The 8,373-nt window shown below is 43.7% G+C and overlaps 1 protein-coding gene across 1 annotated transcript in view; it reads right to left on the bottom strand.

The window, feature by feature from the left end:
- The window catches only part of Mctp2 (multiple C2 and transmembrane domain containing 2), a 224,255-nt gene extending 222,963 nt beyond the window's left edge, over positions 1–1,292 (bottom strand). Inside the window, exon 1 of the mRNA XM_051148727.1 lies at positions 1,064–1,292. The gene's annotated coding sequence lies outside the window, so the exon portion shown is untranslated. The remainder of the gene's footprint in view (positions 1–1,063) is intronic.
- Between the last annotated feature and the right edge of the window lie 7,081 nt (positions 1,293–8,373).

Below are 8,373 nucleotides of genomic sequence, written 5' to 3' on the forward strand. Positions count from 1 at the left end.
CTCATTGATTCTTAACTTTATTTAGTGACTTCTTCATCATTCTTTTCACTATGAATAATGACATACTCCTCTAAGACTTGTATTTTCCCTATATGGTCCCTTTTACCTGAAGTGACAGTGCTTGAGCTTATCATAAATGTCGACGTGGGCTTTTCTAAACACCACCTGTAAGCTGTAGGTATTCTAAGCCCCTCCCTTCCTTTGTCCTAACACCTGGCCTACCAAACACTAGATCAGCCTGGTCTTTTAGAAGGCTTGCCTTTAGCAGCTGTACAGTACTTGCTTAATTGAATTGCTGCTGACCCAATCAAGGCCTGAGTGCAAATGGTATCATCATCCAGAGACCCCACACACACACAAGAAATGGCGACTGCATTTCACATGCCTCGAGAAACCAGTATTCTAATGCCCCCCCCACCCTACCCCCACCCCCGGGCTCACTGAGAAGCTCTTTAGCCCCTTAAGTGACCCTGAGGTTGTGGCTTCCAGGGCACGCAGGATGGAGCATCCAGGTGCAGCTGGGATCCTCATACTGCAAAGGAGCTTTATCCATTAACAGACAAAACTCACCCTGTGAAATCCGAGCTCGATTTAACAACTAGACAGCGTTAGGGAACGAACTGCAGAAATATTGTTTTTGCAAATTCAGCTTTTGCTTTATTTTGTAATATGGCTGAGAGCCCGTAACCTGTGCTTATTCCAAGGCTTTCTGCGGTCCTGTGAGCAAACGCCAGCGCGAAGACCGAGTCGCGAGCCTCTCTATCTTGAGGAACTCAAGAGTGCATCAAAGCCCATCCAAGCAAAGGACTGACCTCCGTGGAGTTCAGATTCTGGCAGCAATGGGGTGAAAACTCCACTGGACCCGGGGAGACTGGGTGTGTGGCCTTTAACATGTTAAGAAACGCTGGGGCAGACTGCCCTTCCAAGTTCGCCAATACTGCATGCCTGCCTCTGAGCCACAAGAAATTCTTCTGAACCCGGAGCTAGCAATCATTGGTTCGGAATGCCACTAAACCCCATCCTGGACCCCTAAAGTCGGTAACCCCCCACCAGCGTTTAGGACTTCCAAGCCTCAGTATCCGGCTGTCCCAGGACCCTGCAACACAGCCCTTGATCGCTGCCAGATGAACCAGCCGCCACCCTCACCTGTCTGAGGCTGAGTCCCCCAGGCCAGCAGAGCGCGGTGGGCGCGCGCCCCTCACTTGCGTGGGATCCACCGTTGCTGTAGCTTGTGGCTGTGGTCGCCGCTTCGGAGAACACCCGAGGAGCCCAGATAAAGAGACAGGAGCGTCCCGAGGGCGGAGGGACTTCGTTGGCCACCCCCTTGTGAGTCCCGCCTTAAAGGGGAGGAGGCGGTAGCGTCACCTCGGAGCGCCTCCCAGCAGCTGCCCGTGACTCTACCAGGTGTGGCAGGAAAGACCTTGGGCAGTTCCCTGGACTGGCTGGACTTGCTGAGGGCAACTACTCCTAAATCGTTCCTTTGGGTTGGCTCATGGGGGAGGAAGGTGTGTCCCAAAAGTCAAAAGGAAGGAAAGAGAATGAATGTGGTGTATTGTGCAAACTTAACAGTTACTAAACACTTTTTCTTCACTGATACTCAGAGGACGTTGAGATGCTCCTAGTCTCTCCCTAAAAGATCACCAAGTAGAGAACAATTTCTCTTTTCACTGGGCCAAAGCCAGGAAGTGATACCCAAGCATCAATCATAGGAAACCCGTGCCATGTGGGTGCGAGGGTGGGTGGAAGTCGGTTACCCAGATCAGCTGGCCTTGACCCCTTCTCCAAAGATGAGCGGCCCTGTGGCCAGAGACCTCCTACAAAGCCTCCCTTGAGATTCTGACACTCAGGGGCTAAGTCAACTTGGCCTTCTGTTTCTTTCTCTTGTGTTCCTCTTGCTTGCTCCCTTCTGGCTGTGTTTTGCTGCCCCCTCTACCTCTTCCCTTTCCATTTTGTGCTCTGCAGACCTACCTGTAGGTGGCTGTAGAAGGCTCTGTCTCAGAAGACCAAGGCCTCGCCTTTCCTGGAAGCAGCGGTTTTGAAATTAGATACAAGAGTTACAGAAAGGGAAAAGTGGTGTGAGACAGACTTAGCGTTCTGGAGGATGTGGTGGAGATAGGAGGCCTCTAACTTGAGAGGAGTGTAATTGATAATTAAAGAGCTGCCCTCTGAACTCAGCCCTTAAGTCAATTCCTGGCCCAACAACTAATTATGACTAGGCAGATCATCCAACCATTAGGATTCGGACCCTCCCTCTAATAAATCTCAATTTGAATACATTTCATAGAGTCGAAGGTCTTTTGTTTTTGTTTGTTTGGTTGGTTGGTTTTTGTTTTTGTTTTTGTTTTTTGTTTTTTGTTTCTTTTTGTTTTTTGTTTTTGAGACAGGATTTCTCTGTGTAGCCCTGGCTGTCCTGGACTCGCTTTGTAAACCAGGCTGGCCTGGAACTCACAGAGATCCACCTGTCTCTACCTCCCCCAGTGCTGGGGTTACTGCTGTGCACCACTGTGCCTGGCTGAGTCTGAGAATTTCTAAAGCTAGTACCCAGCCCCTAGTCCATGCGAGTCATTCAGTAAGGGCAAACTAAAGACCATGTATCCTAGGTGGGAAGTTAGGGGGAACATATTGAAGTATAGGAAGAAATCAGGAAAGCCATTGACTTGTCATCAAAAGCCTCCTCAACTCAAGAGCTACCACTGAGGAAGTCAACTTTGCCCTAGTTTGGATGCTTGCAGTGGGATACTTGGTCATATTTCATGTTTACAAACCTTTGAGACAGGTCATAGTATTTCTGATTTAAAATGAGGACACAGGCCCAGACTCATGCAATAACTGCCTGAAGGCCTGGACCAAGTTCCTAGAGGAGCCCAACAAGCTGAAAGGCCCAAGGCAAAACTGGGCTTTTCTACTATGCGGAAGGGCCTGAGTCCTCTAGAGAAGAAAGGTAATCAGGAAGAATCCAGCATAAAAGGAAGAAGAAGAGAAAAGCAGCTGCTGGTCCTTTAAAGCTGACTGACAAAACACATGAATTAAAACAGTAAGCAAAGCCACAGAAGAAACTTTTGTCTCTATCTCCTGCCCCAAGCAAAGTTCCTGTTCTGTGGTTTCCACAGCCCAACCGCAACATTGAAAATGCATTTTTGCAATCATGAAAAGCTGTAGAAAGCGAAACAGTTCAGACAGATGTCTAAAGTGGTATCTTTCCACCCCTCCCAACACAAAATGTGCATCCGTCCAGCTTTCTAGCTCCCCGGGGGAGTGGCCCATGTGATGTGTGTTTTGTCTTTTTATCTGTCCAAAGGCATTACCTGCCTCCTCCTGGTAGTGTTTCACCCTGAGAATAATTCAGTTGGGTTTTTTTGTTTTGTTTTGTTTTGTTTTGTTTACAATTTGAGCTTCGCTGCTTTCACACTCACAGCTACATTTAAAACTGTATGAATCTAATCAATGTTTAATGTGCTGTTGCTATATTGAAATTCTTAACTTAAACAGGTTGTGAACTAAGTCTTACTTTATGGGTACTGGTTAATGATGTAATAGTTTTTACTTTAAAAAAATTAAAACCTCATAAGTTTATAATAGGCAGCCTGTTCTCGCCAGCAGAAATAAGGTATGTGGCCACTCAAGAAACAGCCCCTAGCCAGGTGTGGTGCCACACACCTTTAATCCCAGCCCTGGGGAGGCAGAGGCAGGCGGATCGCTGTGAGTTTGAGGACAGCCTGCTCTAAAAAGCATGTCTTGGACTGCCAAGGCTACACAGAGAAACCCTGTCTCAAAAAACAAATAACAACAACAGCAACAAAAGAGGGCTGGAGAGATGGCTCAGTGGTTAAGGGCACTGACTGCTCTTGCAGAGGACCGGAGTTCAAATCCCGGCACCCACATTGCAGCTCAGAACTGTATGTACCTCTAAGACCTGACACACTCACATGGACATACTTGCAGGCAAAACACAAATGCACATAATATAAAAGTTAAAAAAAAATTATTTAAAAAAAGAGAGAGAAAGAAAGAAACAGCGCCTGTGGTCAGTGTGATTGTTGAAGTGCAGATCTCTCATTCCAGACACACTCCTTTCAGCCATTAGGCAGTGGATGCCTGGCTGTGTGACAGTCTCGTAATAGCTCTTGGTCTTTTAAACTTTCAGTGCAAACACATACTCTATGGGGTCTATGTACTCATTTGCATACATAACCAAAGTCCATTTCCACTGTCTGTCATGTGCTCCCTACAGGCAGTACTGCAGGGGAAGAACCGTAGCTGTGTGAAGGAAGGTGTTGGGGTCTGGGGGTCTGGAAAATAGTGAGGACAAGACCACAAAAGTAAAAAGTAAACCAGAAGCAACTTTATTCACTGCGAGGAGTGCTTCTAGCCAGCTAGGGTCACCGGGGCTGAGAGTGCTGCCCTGGGGGCAGGAAGTAGGCTTCTTTTAAAGCACCACAACCAGAAGTCCACGAGATGATTAAGAAAGTCCAGGATGTTGCAGTCACGGGACATCTGTTTAAGCTTAGGGTTAATTGACGTGTCCTATAACTAGGTGAATCTAGGGCAAAGGGCATTCAGCAAAATGAGTTATATACCTGACAATGGGAGTCATGGTGGCCCTTCATCCCCCCTCCCCCATCTTTATGTACCTGAATCAAATCGTTGATGTTATGACTTCTGTCCTGTATACAAGGGTTGTATTATGCCCTACCCTCAAAACCTTAAGTTCAACAGCATTAACGGAGTCTTGGACCAAATGTGAAGTCCTGTCCATCATGCAAGGAGCACAAAGCATGACCAGGACAAACAGAACTAAGAGGCCTGTTTTCTGCTCTGTCAACAGGCAGCCAGCCATTTGTCCTTTATGCCAGAGAGTTTCTTTTGACTTAGCATTTCAGCCTGTTAAGGTGGGACAATGGACAACATATTCTCTCCTGTAATCACTTCCAGCTAACATTAGGAGATTGCTATCAGGGTCCAGGAAGGCTGAAACGCTAGTCAAAGACTAGGCAATGGGGCACTTACAGAAGCATCTGATTAGCCAATCTAGTTGAAGAGACAGGGAGCAATTACATCAGCTGGACTAGTTTACATCAGCTTTCAGCAGCTTGCAATCTCCAGGTGCTCCCTGGATGGAGTCTGTTAGCCAAGTGAAAAAATCTGATGAGACAAATATAGACTATGGACAGAAGTTAAAATTGTCTAGTAATTGGGGAAGATGAGGAATCTCACAGACAAGGGAAAAATCCCATTTTCAAGAAAGGGCAGGTGTATTTCTCTGGGGCCTGTTTGAGCTGTGACAAGTGGACCCAGGTCTTATAACTTTTTGATTCCCTAGAGTTTATATTAATTTTAGTTTATAAAATGAAACATATTGTTATTACCACTGTATCAAGATCTGTATTTTAGAAAAAAGCAGTTAACAGGTTTCTGTAAGATAGCAGGAGTAGATGTATACCTTTGAGAGTGAGGAAAAGCTATAGCTTTGGATTAAAATGCATGAACATTCTTTTTGCAATCCAGAAAGCTAGATATACATATTGGACAGAGATGTTTTTAGCACAGTGAGAAGCACAAGTCTGTATCCAGAAGACAACCAAAGGGAAATTAAAATCTTGAGCTTGTGGTTGAATAATAAGCAGTTAGTACTCCATCAGCTTATCAGGACTCCACTGATGAATTTTAAAATTCTGAACTTTTGAAATCTTATAAAAAAAATATAACCATATCATAGAAGGGGAAAGAAATCTGAGACATTTATCATTTTTCATATGCCTTAAATCACTTTCTTATAGCTCTACCACTTGGATTACGTACCACATCTTTTGGAGACCCTCCAACCTTCATAACTTGCACTTACCAACCTTCAAATACCTTCTTAGAACCTCAAGCACTTTTTTAGGAGTTTTTCTTCATAACTTGTATTTACCGACCTGAAAACACCTTCTTAGATCCTCATAACTTAAACTTTCAATACCCTCAAATCTTATATGAACTTTACAATGGTAGTAGAATCTGAAAAACAATTGAGGAATGCGTATCTATCATGATGCAGATCATGGGGAAAATGTATTCTACTGTCCAAGTGCCAGATGTGCATAGTGTAACAAGGGAGGGCACGCGCTTTGTCACACGGTGATGAGGAAATGGCAGCCTTTTGTGGTGAGTGCAAACAGTTTTTGCTATTCTATTTACTCAGCTAAGTTCTTCCATTGTATAATTGTCATTTAATCGTCTTTTTACAGCAGCAGGTGTGGAAACCAAATCTATTAGGTCACTCCAGCCCTAGCTTTAGCACACAACAGCTATATTTTCTCCTGAAGTGTTCATCCTCCTGGGTAAAGGGGGACCCTCACAGAAACCAGATTAATTACAAAGTGCATCACAAAACCTTTCTTGTGAGCCCATCAATAGAATTTATGATAATTCTATGTAGTAAATTATTCCAAGTACCTAGACATGTATTTAACACAGGATGATTAACTAAAAATGTTCCCAGATAGTAAGTTGTTCAAAATCCAGTTTTGTGGATGAGGTGGATGAAAATGTTATGGACAAGATGAGCATCTGGTGACTGTTAACTTAAAGTGATACAATCATGAAAACCATGGCTCTACCTTGAGATTTACTCATCAGCCTTATCCAATGGGTAAAGCAGAAACAAGCTTACTTTTTCAAGCCTTACTCAAGATTACTCCACTGGTTTCACATCTGGTGACCAAATCCCATCGAGTTATCTAACTGTTTAAAACCCCACAAGAGAGGAGTTCAGACTATATAGAACTGTCATTGGTCCTTGTTCAGTTTTACTGGCTTGTGCTAGTATGTTGCCAAGAATGTTAAGGGGCATGTCTCAAGTGAACCTTGACGAATGGGCTGTCGCCTTTACATCTAGACTGGTTGCCAGGGTCAATGTTTTCAAACTACTAGGCCTATTTGAAAATGACCCAAAGCATACGCTCTCACTTACCACAGGAGCAAAAAGTCTTAGGCTGCTCCTATGGGGACTAGCTTGTTAGCATCCTATAGGTTCTATAAGTAAAGCAATTGACTTTATTTTCCTCTCTGGATGGACCACTAGAACTCTCAGGATGTTCTGCTTCTGGCAATCCCTCAGTTCATTGTACAGGGTAGCTATCTCTGGCAGCATTTATTTTCTGAAGTCTGAGATGGAACAAGCAGTTGTCTCTACACTGGAATAGCAGGATGATAAGCAACCCTCCATGTTAGCCAATCCTCCATCAATAAGCAATGGAATCCAGGCACAGTCTCATGACTAACACAAGCTCAGCAGCTACAATCAAGAACACAAACTGTGGTACCTGCCACAGCCAGCTAATAAAATAAAAGATCGGCTGCAATCACAGTCAAAACAGCACAAGGCATACCCACCTAAAAGCATTCAAGGTCACAAAGTTCCAAACCTGGGCTTATGTCCACAAGCCAGGTGACTAGTCTGTGCCCCCTAGTCAACAGTGCCTCAGGCTCTATTATCAATGCTATGAATAGAAGAAGAAGAAGAAGAAGAAGAAGAAGAAGAAGAAGAAGAAGAAGAAGAAGAAGAAGAAGAAGAAGAAACAAAACAACAAAACAAAAACAAAAAACACCATGGCTTTTGTCCTCTGGGCTCTAGAGCTTTGCTGGAAGGTGAAATGTATAATCAAATGACCACAAGAAGGCAGATAAAAGTTTGTGTCCAGAGTCAGTTTCAAGAATATGTAGAAAATAATGCTGAGAGTCCTAGCAGGAGAGGAACTCCGGGCAGCTCCAGGGGCTGTGCAAAGATTGTGAAGTAACAAAGCCTAGGATGCTCACCGACATGGCAGGCAAATAAAGAGCAATTTGTAGAATGAAGCCAGAACTGTCTAGGAATGTCTCAAGAAATCAAAAAATTTAAATATTGATACACAAGGAGAAATAATAAGCAAGCTTATAACTAAAGACACAAACAAATGTTGGACATATGTCACCAGCCTGTCTTCATGACTATATAGGACATGCAATTTGCTTACGTTTTAATTTATCCACCTTCCAACTACTGGCTGGAATGTTGACCCACAAAGAAAGTACAGATTCACAAAATAGTGAGTACAGAGCAGTTGGAAATGGATGGAACTGAATTAAGTGTGCAATAACATTTCTAAGTAAGCTTGGCATACAATTACTTGCTTAGTAATTGTTTAGGTACAGGTGTCCAATCGCTAATGTTGCCACATCTTGAGAAAATATGGGCCCAAAATATAAAATGAAATAATAAGAAATTTCATCTTAGACTAACTTAATTAGTAGTGTTTAGATTGGGCTAATTGGGCCTTCCTGATTGGGCCTACCCAAATACCTAAGAAAAGCAGTTAAAAGTAGTAAAGATTTATTGTCATTCATAAAGGCTTC

Source organism: Acomys russatus, chromosome 7 (assembly GCF_903995435.1).
Source record: "Acomys russatus chromosome 7, mAcoRus1.1, whole genome shotgun sequence".
NCBI classification, from domain to species: domain Eukaryota; kingdom Metazoa; phylum Chordata; class Mammalia; order Rodentia; family Muridae; genus Acomys; species Acomys russatus.